This window comes from Theropithecus gelada, chromosome 14 (assembly GCF_003255815.1).
Source record: "Theropithecus gelada isolate Dixy chromosome 14, Tgel_1.0, whole genome shotgun sequence".
Lineage (NCBI taxonomy): Eukaryota > Metazoa > Chordata > Mammalia > Primates > Cercopithecidae > Theropithecus > Theropithecus gelada.
In genome coordinates, this window is record NC_037682.1 from 81,850,010 (window position 1) to 81,870,396 (window position 20,387).

Genomic DNA, 20,387 nt, shown 5'->3' on the forward strand with positions numbered 1-20,387 from the left:
CAAGCAAAGTTTGAATCAGGTTGTGATTGAATAATATCCTTTTTTTCTAGAGAAGTATAGGCTTTAATTTGCAATGACAGAAATAGGAAAAATGGAAAACTAAGGCACAAAGAGACATCAACCTCTAGAAAAAACGACTGTTCTCCAATCAACACATGTCCAGCTTTCCAAACTCTACTTTCTTGCATAGAAGAATGTCGGATTTTCTGAGGTGTTAGTGTCCACTAAATTGCTTAGGCTTCAAAGGTTTCATCAACCTATAAACTCAAGAGGTGAGTCTGAATGATCTGAAAATCAGTAACACTCTTAATTGCCAGTGATTGGTTTAGAGAAGGAAAGTTCACTAAGCTCTTCTACTCTCATTATTTTCTTTAACTACAATAACCATCTATAATGACTTTTCCAGAAGGACCTTGCTTGAAAACGTTAGAGCAGAACTCATGCCTTGACCCAAATCTGAAAAAGCTAGCCTTTACTCTCCAAGGTAAAACAGTCAAATCAAGGTAAGGTACCTCTCCAAGGCAAAGCTAAGAATCATTGTTTTTCTAGGCTGCTATGTTAATTCAATCAACAAAAACTTTCTGGCATGTTTACTGTTCCTGCACTGTCTGTTAATTTGGGGATATACTGGTTAATATTACAACATCCTTAAAAGACATATAATTAAATTTACAGAAAGATAATGATAATTGAAGCATTATCATTATTCTTTCACACAGTCAGAAAAACAGTAAGTATCATGCAATAATAACAGGCTCTAGAGGCTGGGTACGGTGGCTCACGCCTGTAATCCGAGCACTTTGGGAGGCCGAGACCGCCGAGGCAGGTGGATCACGAGGTCAGGAGATGGAGACCATCCAGACTAACAAGGTGAAATCCTGTCTCTTCTAAAAAATACAAAAAATTAGCCAGGTGTGGTGGCGGCCGCCAGTAGCTGTAGTCCCAGCTACTCAGGAGGCTGAGGCGGGAGAATGGCGTGAACCCGGGAGGCGGAGCTTGCAGTGAGCCAAGGTGGCGCCACAGCACTCCAGTCTGGGTGACAGAGCAAGACTCTGTCTCCAAAAAAAAATAATAAAAATAAAACATTGGCACTAGACAGTAAGTCAGCGTTTTAAATGAATGTATATTTTGCTAAAATAGAAATAAAAACCTAGGCCACGCAAGGTGACTCCAGCCCGTAATCCCAGAAGTTTGGGAGGCCAATCCGGCAGGTTTTTTTTGAGCTCAGGAGCTCTAGACTGGCGACACAGCAAAATGTCTAGATCATTCTGTCTCTAAAAATACTTATATAAATTTAAAAAAATAGGCCCAGCGCCGTCGCTCACGCCTGTAACCCTAGCACTTTAGAAGGCCGAGGTGGGCGGATCACAAGATCAAGAGATCGAGACCATCCTGGCCAACATAAAGAAACCCCGTCTCTACTAAAAAAAACTACAAAAATTAGATGGGCGTGGTGGCAGGCGCCTGGAGTCCCAACTACTCTGGAGGCTGAGGCTGAAGAATCGTTTGAACCTGGAAGGTGGAGGTTGCAGTGGGCCGAGATGGCGCCACTGCACTCCAGCCTGGCAATAGAGCATGATTCCATCTCAAAATACATTAATTAATTAATTAATTAAAATAAATAAGTAGCTGAACATGGTGGCCCATGTTTAATCCATAAACCTATGGATTATGTTTAATATAATTTTAAAAAAGAAATGGAGCCATTTTTAAAACTCAGAAAATGAGATCATTGAATCAAAAATAATCTAAGTTTGCAGATAAATTAAATTCCCCAAATTTTGTTTTGGTTTGTAACCTAATAGTAGCTCCTACTCTGGAATTTGTGTACTTACCTCAGAAATGTATCTATGTTCTCACCAAAGCTTGCTGTCGAATATGACGGATTCCGCTCAGGGATGAGAGTCTCACAGTGCAGTGTTGGTAGCTTTTGGAAGTCTCCAAGGCCACTTGCAAAGTTGCTCTCTGGGCTCTGGAGAAGAATGAGCTTGGCTCCTGAAGTGTCCTTTTATAAATCTCTGAAGACCACACCCCTTTCTTCCAATTGATTGCATTTCAGAGGGTGTAGGAGGGTGTTAATATGGATGATTAAATCTCTTCAAAATAGAAATTTTATTTTTATTTATATATATATACTTTTTGAAAGGATTCTGGCACTGTCACTGGCTAATTTTATTTTCTTTTCTCTCTTTTTTTTTTTTTTTGGATTTTTAGTAGGGAGGGGGTTTCACCATTTTGCCAGATGCGTCTGGAACTCCTGACCTCAAGAGATCCACCCGCCTCAGCCTACAAAAGTGCTGAGATTACAGGCGTGAGCCACCACACCCAGCTGATTGGTTTTTTTATTGTAATATAAGAATTTAAGAACACTGTTGGCCTCCATTCCAGAAGGGATATTTCTCCTGCTCCTCATGCTCCAGATGAAGCCTTCCAAGGGTCTCTCAACAACAGGATGTAGGATTCCCTCCTATATTACCTGGCACTGCCCAACCCAACTCAAGGGTAATGGAGAGAAAGTCTAGAAAGCTCCATCTCAGGGACCTCCCAGGTCCATGGTAGTGTAGGACATGTTGCTCTAAGGTAAATTGAAATGTATTTCTACTTGACAAAGTAATGATGACAGGGTTTCATCTGAATGCGTTTATGCCACTGCTCATGGAGAGGAATGGCATGCCATGTTGGACACATGAGAACATTCTCTGCCTAGTTCCCAGTGGCTCCAGATCTTCATGCAGTCATGGAAAACCATGCTGCAGATTCTGGAGAAGCAGCTCAGACCTCATGCAGACAAGAGTTCTTCAAGAACCACCTTGGCTATGCAAAAACTATCAGGTCCAGCAACAGTCTGAGCTGGATGAGAGATAGAGTAAAGCTCCCAGGAGCAGCAGAAGCTGTAAGGGAGGGAAAAGGCAAAGAAGAAACTCTAGATTTCAGAATGTCCCCTTTATATCTTTGAGAAACTCAGGACCCACAAGGCTCCTGTTTCTTTGTCTGACTCCTCTGGGATCCAGGTTTCCTGGGTTAAACCATCCAGGGATAGGACAGGAGATGCCATTTGGTTCTAGGAGCAGAGGAGAGAAACTCAGCAGGAAGAGAGTTTCTACGGGAAGAAAATTCAGTTGAGCAGGTTTATAAGGTCACAGGACTGGATATGGGTAGAGTGTAGTGTACATGTTTAGAAGCCATAGTTCCCCCAGATCTTCTGATTCTAACAGAAGTACACAGAGCCAATCAAATGAAGGAGGGGTGGGTCAAGAGAATTCTAAGACAAGCGAAATGAGGGATGAGTATTTGCAGGAGAGCGCTGTCAAGGTCAATAGACAGACATTCGCCCCTCCTCTTATATTCAGAAACAAGAAATGAAACATAAAAGTGTTGCTTGTGCTCTGTGCCAAAGGCAGCAGAGCACTTGTCTCTGGTCTCCATATACTCTTGTCATATTCACTTTCAGTATTCTGAGTAAGATTTTGATTCATTTCACACAGAATAAAACTCACCTACCATGTTTAAATTGCTATACATATTACGAGACTTTACTGATCATAAATAAGTTACTCTCAACCTTGAGGCCTGGCTTCAATTTTCTCTATTCTCTTTCTTTCTCCTTCATATCAGAAGCTTCATAATAGACAATGGGGGCAAATATGGTGTGGAGAAATCAGTTTGGATTGAGATATTTTTAATGTAGTTATCGCTTCCTAAAAAGCTAGGAAAAAGCCAAAATACATGAAACAGCCACCTGCCTTAGTTTCTAGCATCCTTTAGGTATCTGCCCACTGATATGCTATATTATATCTTTTCTGAATACGATATTAAAAGTTCAGTTTTGTCTATGCTACTTTCTTTTCCTTTCCTGCTGTATTTTTCTCTAAAGGACTTATCACAATGTGCCACTCTATCAAAAAAAATTTTTTGTTTTTTCAAGACGAGGTCTTGCTCTATCACCCAGGCGTAAGCGTGGTGAAATATCAGCTCACTGCAGCCTTGACTTCCCAGGTTCAAGCAATCCTTTCACCTGAGCCGGTATCTGAGACTACAGAACTTGCCAAAACACCCAGCTAATTTTGTTTATCTTTTCTTAGAGATGGGCTCTCACTTTGTTGCTGAGGCTGGTCTCTAACTCCTAAGCACAAGTGATCCTACTGCTTTAGAATCCTGAAGTGCTGGTATTACACACCAGAGCCACTGTGCCAGCTTCACTTTTTGAATGTTACATTTTGACTTGTTGACTTGTGTTTCTCATCCTACAACCTCACTAGCTCTTTAGGTGCAAGAAAATCTGTCTCCTTTTTTTCATTTATGCATTGGCTTAGAATGCTTATTAAGACACAGTAGGCACTTGATATATTGAAGAAAAAAGTAAGTAATATCCTTAAAGATATCACCTTTAAATAATCAGGATGACTTACGAATAATTTAGCTGATGATCTCTCTCTCTGTCTTTCAGACAGAGCTATTTGATTTATTTCTTAGTACATAGAAGTGTTCACAAAGAGCCACTGGATTTCTTTCTTAGTGTTTATAAGTGTCTTTAATATCATTTGTTTATGGCCAGGTGTGGTGGTTCATGCCTGTAATCCCAGCACTTTGGGAGACCCAGGCGGACAGATCGCAAGGTCAGGAGATGGAGACCATCCTGGCTAACATGGTGAAACCCCTTCTCTACTAAAAAAAAAAAAAATACAAAAAATTAGCCGGTCATGGTGTGGTGCGCCTGTAGTCTCAACTACTCAGGAAGCTGAGGCAGGAGAATGGCGTGATCCACCTGCCTTGGCCTCCCGAAATGCTGGGATTACAGGAGTAAGCCATCATGCCCGGGTCACAATTTTTTAAAAAATATATATAGTCAGCCCTTTCTATCTGTAGATTTCACATCAGCAGGCAACGGTGGATAGAAAATACAGTTTTAGGTCGGGCGCAGTGGCTCAAGCCTGTAATCCCAGCACTTTGGGAGGCCAAGACGGGCGGATCACGAGGTCAGGAGATCGAGACCATCCTGGCTAAAACGGTGAAACCCCGTCTCTACTAAAAAAATACAAAAAACTAGCCGGGCGAGGTGGCAGGCACCTGTAGTCCCAGCTACTCGGGAGGCTGAGGCAGGAGAATGGCGTGAACCCGGGAGGCGCAGCTTGCAGTGAGCCGAGACCGCGCCACTGCACTCCAGCCTGGGTGACAGAGCGAGACTCCGTCTCAAAAAAAAAAAAAAAAAAAAGAAAATACAGTTTTATTCACTGTAATCCCAGGTACTTAGGAAGCTGAGAAAGGAGGATTGCTTGAGCCCTGGAGTTTGAGGCTTTAGTGAGGTATGATCAAGCCATTGCACTCCAGCCTGATGAAAGAGTGAGACTCCATTTCTTAAGAAAATGAAATAAAATGCAGTACTGAAGGAAAGAAACCCACACATATGGGGGCCAACTTTTTATTTTTAAAGATGGTAAGCTTTATTTTGCCAAATATTTTTTGTTTTCAAACTTATATTTTCAAATATTAGTATTGCATAAATGATTTTGTTAAAAATATCACGAAGTAGGAAGGACATAAATCCAGAAAAAAGGCTTTTAAGTGAGCAAATTTAGTTCTATGGAACAAATCTCAACAATTATTTTTCCTTTAGCTTTGATATGTTAGAACTTTTATCAAAGAATGACACTCATTACATGAGCTTGAATCTGAGAACCTCAGATGTAGCTAATAAAGAACTAATGAATAATGTAAAGTAAGAGAATTATGAATGCTTTTCTAAAAAACAAAACTAAATAAAACAAAACTGTTACATTCCATTTGGACTCTTAGCCATGTATTTCAGAAATATTTTCTGTTTTATATTATTGCCTACTTCACTGTCTTAATATGAAGACCAGGATGTCAAAGGGCATTAAGCATGTGGTGAGAGTTATATTATGGCCAGTTAATCTGACTTCAGATTCCACATACACAGCTACCTTTCCTCACTGAGGCAGAGCAAGGTAATCCAGAAAGTCTTATCAGACTGTGAGAATGCTGTACTTACATTATTCTGAAAATCAGTTGAAAAGATGAAATATTAAATAATTTATACTAAAATCTGGATTATTATTCTGATAGGTCGATTTGATTTGTTTAGTTGTTTGTTCACTTTCTGCTTGTTAATTCCACAGAAGAGAAGGGCCAACTTTTCATACATATATGTCTTTTCTGCAGGACTTAAGTATGCACAAATTTTGATATCTATCAGGGTCCTGGAACCAATTCCCAGAGATGACTGATTAAGTTCAGTTTCATTCTGAAAATTTTATTTTGTGTGTTGAAAATTTTCACGAAGTTATAACTATGTTCATTTCTCATTGCAATATTATTAAGAATTATGAATGATCAACCGATGTTTCTGTAATGAACATTTATTGATCCTTAGGGTTACCAGATAGGCTTTTTTATAGGTAGGAAATTAAAAAATGACTCCCTCTTATAATATCAATTTTTCTTTTTTTTTTGTACTGTGGATAAATATCATAGTTGATTTCTTGCAAGCCAATAGAAAATTTCAAAATATATGTAGTAAATGATAAATATCATATTTTCTCAAACAATGTAACATAATTCTGCATAGCTTTATTTTCAGTATCTTTTTGTTTCTTGTTTTAAAAGAATATATTTTTATTTTAGAAAATGTAAAGATCAAGAAAGCAACAACAGAAAATAAATATCTCTCTAATTCCATCAGAAAAATATAAAGTCATATTTATATTCTTGTGTGTATAATTGTAGTTCCTTTCCTATTTTAAATATATTTTTGTTTATGTATACAGGAAACCGAGTAAATCTCTCTATATATAATTTATATAATAAACATATTTATTTATTTATTTTCCCATTGTTTATATTTAGAAGTTTTTTTCCCTCCTAAATGTTGACTATTGCAATTTTTTTCTGCCAAACATTCACTATCCCCATGTTGATCTTATATATATTGCCAAAGGTGTTAGGTCATTGGACAACCAGAAATGGCTCCATCTTTCTGTCCAGGGATTATCAAAGGGTCAGGATCGGGAGTAAGAGCATGTTTGAAACAGTTTGATTGTTTGGCCAATGGCAACATATTTTTTAACTTACACATCGCCCCCACTTATGTTGTTGTTGTTCTTAAGAGACAGGGTCTCACACTGTCTCCCAAACTGGAGTTCAGTGGTGCAATCTCAGCTCACTGCAGCCTCAAACTCCTGAGCTTGATCAATCTTTCCACCTCAGCCTCCAAAATCACTAGGACGACAGTCACGTGCCAGAATGCCTAGCTAATATTTGTACTTAGATTTGTCAAGACAGAGTATCCCGGTGTTGCCCAGGATGGTCTACAATTCCAGGCCACAAGCAATCCTCCCAGCCCAGCCTCCCAAATTTATGGGATTACAGGCATGAGCCACTGTTCCTGGCCTTATTTATCTCTTTACTTCTATTTGTCCTTCCTTTCTAGGTCTGTCGTGTGAACTGTCTTAGCCCATTCTATAAACATTCTTCTGCTGTGGTCATGTGAAACATTACAAAATTGTTTTTGATGGTTCTTCATGTTTTATGTTAAATATTCTAACATAGTAGTGTGAAGTTTTTAAAAAGGACAAAAAACACAATAGAAGGTTGGCTAATCACAAGACTTTGATGATCAGAGTTGTGCTATAATTTTTCGTAATGTAATAAAAATTCAGCACTTACTTGTAATGTGCCTTGGGACAAATCGTTTAGTCACTTGATTTCTCAGACCTCAGTTTCCTCCTCTGTGAAATACTAACATCAACTGTATGTAGTTTATTTTAAAGAATTAGGAAAATTATAAGTAATTACTTTACTACCGAGCATGATTGCTGTGGTTACTATATCGTTGCTACTATTGTAGCATTGAACCACTTACCACTTTACATTTTTTTGTTGTTTGTTTTGTTGGTTGTTTTTGTTTGTTTGTTTTGTTTGCTTTGTTTTTGAGACAGTCTCGCTCTGGAGCCCAGGCTGGAGTGCAGTGGCGCCGTCTCAGCTCACTGCAACCTCTGCCTGCCAGGTTCAAGCAATTCTTCTGCCTCAGCCTCCTGAGTAGCTGCGATTACAGGCACGTGTCACCGTGCCTCGCTAATTATTTTGTGTTTTTAGTAGAGAAGGGGTTTCACCATGTTATCCAGGCTAGTCCTGAACTCTTGACCTCATGATCCACCCACCTTGGCCTCCCAAATTGCTGGGCTTGCAGGCTTGAGCCACCGCACCCGGCCACAGGAGTCTTTAGAGACGATTGAATGTAGAAGTTCAGTTGACAAGTGGCTGATTCAAATTGTTAAATTAGAAATATTCAGTGTTAGAATTGTAGAGTGCTCTTGTGTTTCTCCTCTATATAATTTGGGAACTAGTAAACAGCAGCTGTTTTATCAGCAGGCATGTCATCTATGCTCCAAGCAGCCACAGCAAGTATTCAGGGGAGTCATTTCCAGGAATTTCTAATGCTCTGTTTGAAATGAAAAGCAAAGTGGACCCTTGCAAGGCTAGGGGAGAAGTGAAGAGAAAAATTTCTGTTGCAGCCTTCACAGTGCAGGCAGTTTCAGAGGCTTTGAAACAAGTAGCCTATGGGGATTCCTTAGATAATCTATATTGAATTTGTGTGGTATATCACTCAGGAAGAATCATGATGGGTTCTACTGATGAATTTTTAAATTAGTATATTAGAAATAAAGCTAGATATTATATACAGTTATGTGAGTGTCCATATATATGTTTGCATATATGTTTTCTTGTAATGGATTAAAAAATAAAAAAATTAAAATTTATAATCATACAAGGTTATTCTGAAGTGGAAGACTCAAACTCAGTATTAAATCCAAGGGGAACAGACAAATATCATAAAACTCTCATCTGGTATTATCGAGGAATGAAGTCTAATGTGTTCATGTCTCTTCACACATGGGAAAACATCAGTTTGTCATAGAGCACAGTGTAGAATATGCACAACTGCTCCAAGCCAGAGGTCTCACGCCCTGCCTGGGGCCTCCCAAGGCTGAGAGGATCACGATCTCAGCACACTAGTTGGGACACTGATTAAATTACACTTTTAGTAAACGTAATCCCTCTATAGCATAAGAAATAGTTATTTTTTAATTGAAAATATTTTATTTATATAAAAGACTGTCATGTAACACACAAGTATAGAGGAAAATAATAATGAAATGAATATCTGTGAACTTACTAACTGTATTAAGAAAATAACATTTCCAATATCTTTGGGTTCCCCATGCACTAATGACAGTTGTGTTTTTCACTTTCTTGAATTTTATGTTTATCTTTATTTCCTCTGTTATTCTTTATAATTTTATCACACATGGCTATATTATTTACATGTTTCATGGTTTGGCTTTAGGTAGTTTTGAACTCTTTAAAATAAAGTCATACCATGTATAGTTTTATGGTACTTGATTTTTTTTTCACTGGTGTTTAAGTGTTCAGATAGATACATAGGTAAGTAGATAGACAGATAGATGGATAGCATTTATTCAAATGAAAGTAAGATTCATGGTCTGTCAAGAAAGAGAAAACATATCATAATGTGAATGGGGAAGTTAATATAAAGAATAATTAATTATAACAGCATTTGAGCAAGGACATATTGTCTAGTAGAATGTAAGGGGAAGTCTAAATAATATGTGGTGAGCACGTATAAGGAATTGCCATTGTTTCCAGGGTGAAGTTGGAGTAGCCAATGAAGATTCCCCTCACCCCTCGGCCTCACTGAATGTTTAGAAGTCGCTGTGCTGTTGCTCTTGAAAAACTTGCGTTAAATCCACACTTCAGAGCTCCCAGAGACTTGCCTTCTGGGCCACTGGTGAAGCTGTTTATGAAGAAATGTTATGCCAGACGGGCTCCACAGCAAATATGGAAAAGGGCAGTATCAGGAGAAGCTCGTGGCTGCTGAGTTCTCGTGGGCCCCAGTGAACTTCAGGAAGTGGGTGCTACAGCAGCAGCCTGAACTACACAATCTGGGCATTGGTGTATCCCTGTATGCCCTCCGGGCCAGACACTGGAGGTGTCATTTCCAAAGCAGATTGGAAGCGCTTTTTTGGAATTTCTCTCCAAAGCTTTCTACTCACAAAGATTGACATCATAACACGTGGCAAAGGAAAAACATTTAAAGGATCCAGATCTATTTATGTAAACAATCAAGAGTGAGTTTGTAGTGGATAACCCAAAGTTGGATAAATGGTGCATCATAAAATATATTTATTCATTTTCTGCTGTTGTATATTTTGAATGATTTTTGTATTTTGATTTTTGTGAACATGTCTCCTAATGCAAATACTCAATAGATTTTCTTTCCTGACAGTATCTTCTGATAGGTGGAATGTCTGGGTTATATAATTTGTGGATCATCAATTCTACTGGGCAATGCCACAGCGATTCAAACTACTTTCACTTATTTATATTTCCACTGACAAGGTAATCATGTTATACAATATAATAGTGGTATGGATGATTGTGGCAAGTTAAAGAAATACAAAGAACTCACCCTTACTAGAGTCCAAGGCATTTGTGGGAGGAACACTTCATACATTGAGGACCAAATACATCAAGTACGTTTTGGAAGACATTGAGAGGAGTGTAACTACTTTCTTATAGTTTATCAAAATCCCATAATGAGATTAAGCAGGTAGGAATATAGGCACATTTGCATTTCAGCAAGCATTCTGGCCTAGATGTAATCGAAGGACATCAAGCCAGCAAGAAGACAGAACTAATATTCTTTTGTGTGTATGAGACAGGATCTCACTCTGTCCCCCAGGCGAGAGTCAGTGACACAATCCTGGCTCAATGCAAACTCTGCCTCCTGGGCTCAGGCAATTGTCCAGCCTGAGTTTCCCAAGTAGCTGAGATTACAGGCGTGCACCATCATGTCTGTCTGATTTTTATATTTTTTGTGGAGATGGAGATTCACCATGTTGCGTAGGCTGACCTCGAATTTCTCAGCTTGACTGGTAAAACCACCTAGGCCTCCAAAAGTGCTGGGATTACAGGCATGAGCCACCATGCCACGTCCCGAAATCTTTTCTCATGACAACTACTGTCACATAGACTTTACTATCAGAAAAGATAAGACTACCCTCATCCTTTGGGTTTTAGCTTAGGTGTTGTTTCTTTTAGGAAGACTTTTAGGATGACTGTCCCTTCCTTTCTATCAACTATTAAACCATGAGCTCCTTAAGGACTTAGTCTTTTTTTTAAATTTATACTTTTAAAAAAAATTTTACTTTAATTTTCGGGATACATATGCAGAATGTGCAGGTTTGTTACTATTTTGGCTCCAATCTCTAGCAGTACGGAGAGTTCATAGTAGACACTCATTTTGTGAGTGATCAGAATAGCGTGCATATGAGACCCTCTGAGACATTCTGTGCTTTGAAAAGAAGAGCTGCACTGCATACTAGGATTTCCACAATGCCTTTGTTATGGGGTTTGGCTGAGCATGCTCACAGGCTTTTTGTCATGTCATTGATAGAGAGTTGGACAGTATGGTAGATGTGGGACAGTGTGCATATTGTTATTCAAAAAAAATGGACTACTTGAAAGATTAGTGAACTTTCAATCAATTCTGCCAGCATGCAAGAAGCATCCCCCCAAAAATATCGTATATAATTTGGTGGCTTAGGAACATACTTTGGCAACGTATGTCATGTCACTAAAAGGAAAACAGGTTTCAGAGACTGCCTGGTTTCAAACCCTAGCTCTCCTACTTCATTAGAGTATGCCTATGGGCAAATTATTAAAGTTTCCTGTTCTTACATTTCTTAATCTTTAAATCAGTGTAAAATATTATTTATCTCATGGGGTTGATGTAAGAATTAAGTAAGTTAGAACATGTGAAGCACTCAGAACAGTTTTTAGCACAGAGTTGGTAATCAATAAATGTCTGATATTTTCACTTGAATGACAGGGTATTTTTTAGTTAGGCAAGGAAATACTGCTTTTTCTCTCTTACCTATCCTGCATGGGAACACAGTTGTAGTAAAATAGATAATAACTTTTTCAGCTACTAACGATACAATTTGCAACTATTTTCTATTCTTTTATATGCATCTCATAAGTTGCTTATTGTTTATTTCTGTCTAATACAGGGCAGTCTACAAAATATAGAATTGAATTTTTACTGAGAAGTGAGAATGCTAGAAAGTCTTTCTTCTCTACACTTAGCTAGATAATATGCAACATTTTAAGAAGTGTTTGAAGCAGTTTTCAAAGAACGACATTTCTGGAAAAGTCTGCATATAAGTATCTATGATTACCTTTTCTTAACTTTATTGGATTTTTTTTTGAAGCATAATGCTGATCAAATGACACTTCAGAAAACATACTAATTTGCAATGCCATGGACTGATGAAAAAGACAGCCACTTCATCTTTTCCTAGGATATTCTGGCTTTTATAAATTTTATACTTTTTAAGTGTCTATTAATATATAAATGGTGATTTTTATATAGATTTTTACTTTTTCAACTTCTAGCAAGGTTTGTAATTTTCAGTTTATAGAAATGACCTAAATCCCCAAACATTAGATAATTTATGAATTTATTAAATCATGGTAAACGACAACAAAATCTGTTAGTATGGCAACTGTGTTAAAAATAACTTTCATGCACCGTTAAAGGTAATTATGCACATAATTATTGTGTAAATAGCAGCCAGGTGCCATGGCTCATGCCTGTAATACCAGCAATTTGGGAGGCTGAGATGGGCAGATCACCTGATGTCAGGAGTTCGAGACCAGCCTGGCCAACTTGGTGAAACCTTTTCTCGACTAAAAATACCCAAATTAGCCGGTCATGGTGGCAGACACCTGTCATCCCAGCTACTCGGGAGGCTGAGGCTGGAGAATCACTTGAACCTGGGAGACAGAGGTTACAGTGAGCCGAGATCGTGCCATTGCACTCCAGCCTGGGTGACAGAGGGAGACTGCGTCTCAAAAAAAAGTAATAATAATTATTATTATTGTGTAAATAATTATTATATAATTTTTAAAATATGAATACATAACATTGATATAGATAGTTATGTACATATATATGTAAAGTATCAGTTTTAAAATTATTGAAAAAGTTGGATGAATAAAAAACAAATTTTATTTTCATATAACACGGTCATTATGAAATAATCGTAAAATAGTAAAAATAAGAAAAACAGGTTGATACAACTAATTCTATCAACTATTATATATACAATTATGTAAAACACAATTGAGTTCCTTGCTGTACTTTTTTAAACAAGAGAGTTACACAGTACAGATGTGCTGGTAATCCCAGTTAATGTTTTATTTTTGAACATATTCAGATAAAAAAAGGCTAGGCACTTAAGCAATTATAATTTTGAAACAGAGTGAGAAACAAAATTTTAAAGTTAGCATGTGGCCTGGTACAGTGACTCACTCCTGTAATCCCAGCACTTTGGGAGGCAGAGGTGGGCAGATCACCTGAGGTCAGGAGTTCAAGATCAGCCTGAGCAACATGGTGAAACCCCGTCTCTACTAAAAATACAAAAATTAGCTGGGCATAGTGGTGGGTGCCTGTAATCCCAACTACTTGGGAGTCTGAGGCAAGAGGACCACTTGAACTCGAGAAGCAGAGGTTGTAGTGAGCCGAGACCGAGCCATTCCACTCCAGCCTGGGCTACAGAGCGAGATACCATCTCACAAAAAGCAAAAAACAAAAACAAACAAAAACACCAATTAGCATGTGATAATATTTAATGAAATAATTGTTATAGTTAAAATATTGTTTTGAATAACCTGTGTTAAGTCAACTTTCTTACATCTCATTCCAAATTTGTCTGTTGAGTTTTGTGCCCCCAAGTGTGGTTTTCAATACTTTATAAATCTAATCAGTCAATTTACCCCTTTCTGTGCAATCTAATCAATCTCAGGAAGTGGGTGTGGTCTTCCGTGGTCCCATACAGTTTAAAAGGATGCTTGTCCAGAGATTTCTCTTTCCTTCAGGGAGGACCCACCGGATTTGTGGCTGCTGGGCTTTAGAGCACCAGGAGTTACTTGTAGTCTGGATATCTACAGAGCTTCTAGACTGAGACCATTCATAGTAGCCTTGTGAGTATAAAATTTGCAGTAAATCCATTAGGAAATAGTGAAAACAATCATTAGGAAATAGTCAAAATAGGAAATATAAGAAAAACAAGCTGATACTACTAATTCTATCAACCATCATATATACAGTTATGTGAAACACAATTGTATTCTTTGCTATGCTTTTTGAAACAAGAGAGTTACACAGTACAGATGTGCTGGTAATCACAGTTAATGTTTTATCTTTGAACATATTCAGATACATAATGGCTAGGCACTTGAGCAATTATAATTTTAAAACAGAGTGAGGAACAAAATTTTAAAATTAGCATGTGGCCCAGTGCAGTGGCTCACGCTTGTAATCCCAGCACTTTGGGAGGCCAAGGTGGGCAGATCACCTGAGGTCAGGAGTTCAAGACTAGTCTGAGAAACACGGTGAATCTCCGTCTCTACTAAAAGTACAAAAATTAGCTGGGCTTAGTGGCGGGTGCCTGTAATCCCAGCTACTTGGGAGACTGAGGCAGGAGAATTGCTTGAACTTGAGAGGCAGAGGTTGCAGTGAGCCAATACCAAGCCATTGCACTGCAGCCTGGATGACAGAGTGAGATACTGTCTCAAAAAAAAAAAAAAAAAATTAGCATGTGATAATGTTTAATAAAATAATTCTTGTACTTAAAATATTTCTTTGATTAACCTGTGTTAAGTCAACTTTCTTCCATCTCATTCCAAACTTGTCTGTTGAGCTTTGAGTCCCCAAGTGTGGTTTTCAATACTTTCTAAACCTAATCAGCCAATTTACCCCTTTCTGCGCAATCTAGTCAACCTCAGGAAGTGGGTGTGGTCTTTCATGGGCCCATACCCTTTAAAAGGATGCTTGTCCAGAGACTTCTCTCTCCTTCAGTGAGGACCCACCAGATTTGTGGCTGTTGGGCTTTGGAGCACCAGGAGTTACTTGTATCTGGATATCTACTGAGCTTCTAGGCTGAGACCATTCATAGTAGCCTTGTGAGTATAAAATTTGCAGTAAACCCATCATGCTCACTTTTTCTCTTAAAAATACTTTAAATTTACCTGGCAGCATGCTTGGTTCTTTTCTAAGGAAACAGGTAACTGTCTTAGTGATTTTACAGAAAATCCGTATAAAGCATCTTCAATTTGTAACATCTGGTTTGTGTTGCCTTGCCATTTGATTCTTCATATGTGACTATTTTCTGTATTGTTAGATTTTTTTAAGTGTGAAAAGATACATTTCGATAGTTTCATGCAATGATAGAACCCATAAACTAGATAAAATGTTCAGTAGAGTGTGGGCATGTAGTAATGGTTATAATATACACCAAAGTCAATGTTAAAAATGTTGAATTACTTTGAAAATTCTTGTTGCAAAGGTCTTATTTGCGTCTCTTCAAAATTTGCAGTTTGCAGACTAGATGGGAAAGCCGTTGAAAATAGTTTTAATTGACCGGGCATGATGACTCATGTTTGCAGCCTAGCACTTTGAGAGGCCAAGGCAGGCAGATCGCTTGAGGTCTAGAGTTAGAAACCAGCCTGGCAAACATGGCGAAACCACATTTTTACTTAAAATACAAAAAATTATCCTAGCATTGTGATGGGTGCCTGTAATACCAGCTACTTGGGAGGCTGTGGCAGGGGAATTGCTTGAACCTGGGAGGCGGAGGTTGCAGTAAGCTGAGATCACGCCACTGCACTCCAGCCCGGGTGACAGAGTGAGACTGCACCTCAACAACAACAACAACAAAAAAAAAAAAAAAAAAAAGGGAAGGGAGAGAAAGAGAGAAAGAGAGAGAGAGAGAGAAAGAAAGAAAGAAAGAAAGAAAGAAAGAAAGAAAGAAAGAAAGAAAGAAAGAAAGAAAGAAAGAAGGAAAGAAAGAAAATAGATATAACCCTCTGACAAGGGCTCCCAAGAGGCTGCAACTCCCAAGTCACTAAGAGGAGAGATGAATTTGTGGCCAGGCTTCCATTAACTGCATTCCCGAATTTTCTAGTGTAGAGTGGAAAACCTAATACATGTATTCACTTTTATTGTTATTTTACAAGATAATTAATTGTTGATTAATTCTTGTAAATTATTACAGTTTAAATATTCGTTATTTCAGAATGTGACAGTGTTCTCTCTAATCATCTGAACTGACTATGGAAAAAATTTTCTAAATTAAAAATAATAGATATTATGTACAATTAATGTTTTGAAAGGAAGAGTTTTGATATTAAAGTTAAAAGGACAAATTTAATGATTGATAATTTTAGGAGTTGATAGTCCACTCTGATTAATCAATCTTAGATAAAANAACAAAGATCAAAAGAGACAAACAAGGGCATTACATAATGGTAAAGGGATCAATGCAACAAGAAGAGCTAACTATCCTAAATATATATGCAACCAACACAGGAGCACCCAGATTCATAAAGCAAGTTCTTAGAGACCTACAAAGAGACTTAGACACCCACACAATAATAGTGGGAGACTTTAACACCCCACTGTCAGTATCAGACAGATCATCAAGACAGAAAATTAACACAGATATTCAGGACTTGAACTCAGTTCTGGTCCAAGTAGACCTAATAGACATCTACAGAACTCTCCACCCCAAATCAACAGAATATACACTCTTCTCAGCACTGCATAGCACTAATTCTAAAATTGACCACATAATTGGAAGTAACACACTCCTCAGCAAATGCAAAAGAACAGAAATCATAACAAGCAGTCTCTCAGACAACAGTGCAATCAAAGTAGAACTCAGGATTAAGAAACTCACTCAAAACTACACAACTACATGGATACTGACAACCTGCTCCTGAATGACTACTGGGTAAATAATGAAATTAAGGCACAAATCAATAAGTTATTTAAAACCAATGAGAACAAAGACACAACATAGCAGAATCTCTGGGACAAATTTAAAGAAGTGTATAGAGGGAAATTTATAGCATTAAATGCCCACAGAAGAAAGCAGGAAAGATCTAAAATCGACACCCAAACATCACAATTAAAAGAACTAGAGAAACAAGAGCAAACAAACTCAAAAGCTAGCAGAAGACAAGAAATCACTAAGATCAGAGCAGAACTGAAGGAGACAGAGACACAAAAAACCCTTCAAAAAAATCAGTGAATTCAGGAGGTGGTTTTTTGAAAATATGAACAAAATAGATAGACCAATAGCCACATTAATGAAGAAAAGGAAGAAGAATCAACTAGACACAATAAAAAATGATAAAGGGGATATCACCGCTGATCCCAAAGAAATACAAACTACCATCAGAAAATACTATAAACAATTCTATGCAAATAAGCCGGAAAATCTGGAAGAGTGAGATAAATTCCTGGAAACATACACCCTCTCAAGACTGAAACAGGAAGAAGTCAAATCCTCGAATAGACCAATAACAAGTTCTGAAATAGAGGCAGTAATTAATAACCTACCCACCAAAAAAAAGAACAAGACCAGACAGATTCACAGCCAAATTATAACAGTGGTACAAAGAGGAGCTGGTACCATTCCTTCTGAAACTATTCCAAACAATAGAAAAAGAGAGACTCCTCTCTAACGCATTTTATGAGGCCAGAATCACCCTTATACCAAAACCTGGCAGTGACACAACAAAAACAGAAAATTTCAGGCCAATATCCCTAATGAACTTTGATGCAAAAAATCAAAATAAAATACTGGCAAACCAAATCCAGCGACACTTTAAAAAGCTTATCCATCACGATCAAGTCAGCTTCATCCCTGGGATGCAAGGCTGGTTCAACATACACAATCAACAAGCGTAATCCATCACATAAACAGAACCAATGAAAAAAACCACGATTCTTTCAATAGATGCAGAAAAGGCCTTTGAAAAAATTCAACACCCCTTCATGTTAAAAACACTCAATAAACCAGGTACTGATGGAACATATGTTAAAATAATAAAAACTATTTATGACAAACCCCCAGATAATATCATACTGAATGGGCAAAAGCTGGAAGCATTCCCTTTGAAAACCGGCACAAGACAAGGACGCCCTCTCTCAGTACTCCTATTCAACACAGTATTGGAAGTTCTGGCCAGGCAATCAGGCAAGAGAAAAAAATAAAGGTATTCAAATAGGAAGAGAGGAGGTCAAATTGACTCTGTCTGCAGATGACATAATTGTATATTTTGAAAACCCCACTGTCTCAGCCCAAAATCTCCTTAAGCTGATAAGCAAGTTCAGCAAAGTCTCAGGAAACAAAATCAATGTGCAAAAATCACAAGCATTCCTATACACTGATAATAGAGAGCCAAATCATGAGCAAACTCCCATTCACAATTGCTAAATAGAGAATAGAATACCTAGGAATAAAACTCATAAGTGATGTGACAGACCTCTTCAAGGAGAACTAGCTCAAGGAAAAAAAAAGAGAAGACAAACAAATGGAAAAACATTCCATGCTCATGGATAGGAAAAGTCAGTATTATGAAAATGGCCATACTGCCCAAAGTAATTTGTAGATTCAATGCTATTTCCATCAAGCTACCATTGACTTTCTTCACAGAATTAGAAAAAACTACTTTAAATTTCGTATGGAACCAAAAAAGAGCCCATAGAGCCAAGACAATCCTAAGCAAAAATAACATAGCTGGAGGCATCACGCTACTTGACTTCAAACTATACCACAAGGCATGGTAACCATAATAGCATGGTAGTAGTACCAAAACAGATATATAGACCAATGGAACAGAACAGAGGCCTCAGAAACAACACCACACATCTGCAACCATCTGATCTTTGACAAACCTGACACAAACAAGCACTGGGTAAAGGACTTCCTATTTAATAAATGCTATTGGGAAACCTTGCTAGTCGTATGTGGAAAACTGAAACTAGTCCCCTTCCTTACACCTTTAAAAAAAAAATATCTCAAGATGGATTAAAGAATTAAACATAAGACCTCAAACCATAAAAACCCTAGAAGAAAACCTAGGTAATACCATTCAGGACATAGGCATGGGCAAATACTTCATGATTAAAACACTAAAAGCAATGGCAATGAAAGTCAAAATTGACAAATTGGATCTAATTCAACTAAAGAGCTTCTGCACAGCAAAAGAAACTACCATCAGAGTGAACAGGCAACCTACAGAATGGGAGAAAACTTTTGCAACGTATCTGAGAAAGTCTAATATCCAGAATCTACAAGGAACTTAAACAAGTTTACAAGAAAAAAACAACTCCATCAAAAAGTTGGCAAAGGATATGAGCAGGCACTTTTCAAAACAAGACATTTATGCAGCCAACAAACATATGAACAAAAGCTCATCATCACTGGTCATTAGAGAAATGCAAATCAAAACCACAAGGAGATACCATCTCAAGCCAGTTAGAATGGCGATCATTAAAAAGTCTGGAAACAAGAGCTCCTGGAGAGGATGTGGAGAAGTAGGAATGCTTCTACACTGTTGGTGGGAGTGTAAATTAGCTCAACCATTGCGGAAGACAGTGTGGCGATTCCTCAAGGATCCAGAACCAGAAATACATTTGACCCAGCAATTCCATTACTGGGTACATACCCAAAGGATTATAAATCATTCTACTATAAAGACACACACACACATATGTTTATTGCAGCACTATTCACAATAGCAAAGACATGGAACCAACCCAAACACCCAACAATGTTAGACTGGATAAAGAAAATGTGTCATATATACATCATGGAATACTATGCAACCATTAAAAAATATGAGTTCATGTCCTTTGCAGGGACATGGATGAAGCTGTAAACCATCATTCTCAGCAAACACAGGAAAAAAAAAACCAAACACTGCATGTTCTCATTCATAACTGGCAGTTTAACAATGAGAACATATGGGCACAGGGAAGGGAACATCACACACTTGGGCCTGTTCGGGGCTGGGGGACAATGAGAGGGATATGTGTAGAGAAATACCTAATATAGATGACAGGTTGATGGGTGCAGCAAACCACCATGGCACATGTATACTTATAGAACAAACACATTCTGCACATGTATCCCAAAACTTAAAGTATAATAAAAATAAATTAAATTTTTAAAAGCCTAAATTATTCAGCCATGAATGACAAAGGGATTACTTGAACTTACTTAGAAAATTTATACTCAATAAGTAAAATACATTTACTGAAAAACTTTTTCACATCAAATTTAAGTCCTATTGATGTTATTATTGAAGTTACTGGAAGAAAAAAATATCACTCATTCCTGACTGGATTAAGGATTAAGGAATTCCTGACAGGAATGTTGGAAGTATCAACAACTAAAATTGCCTTACATACAGAAACATCCTTTAGAATACAT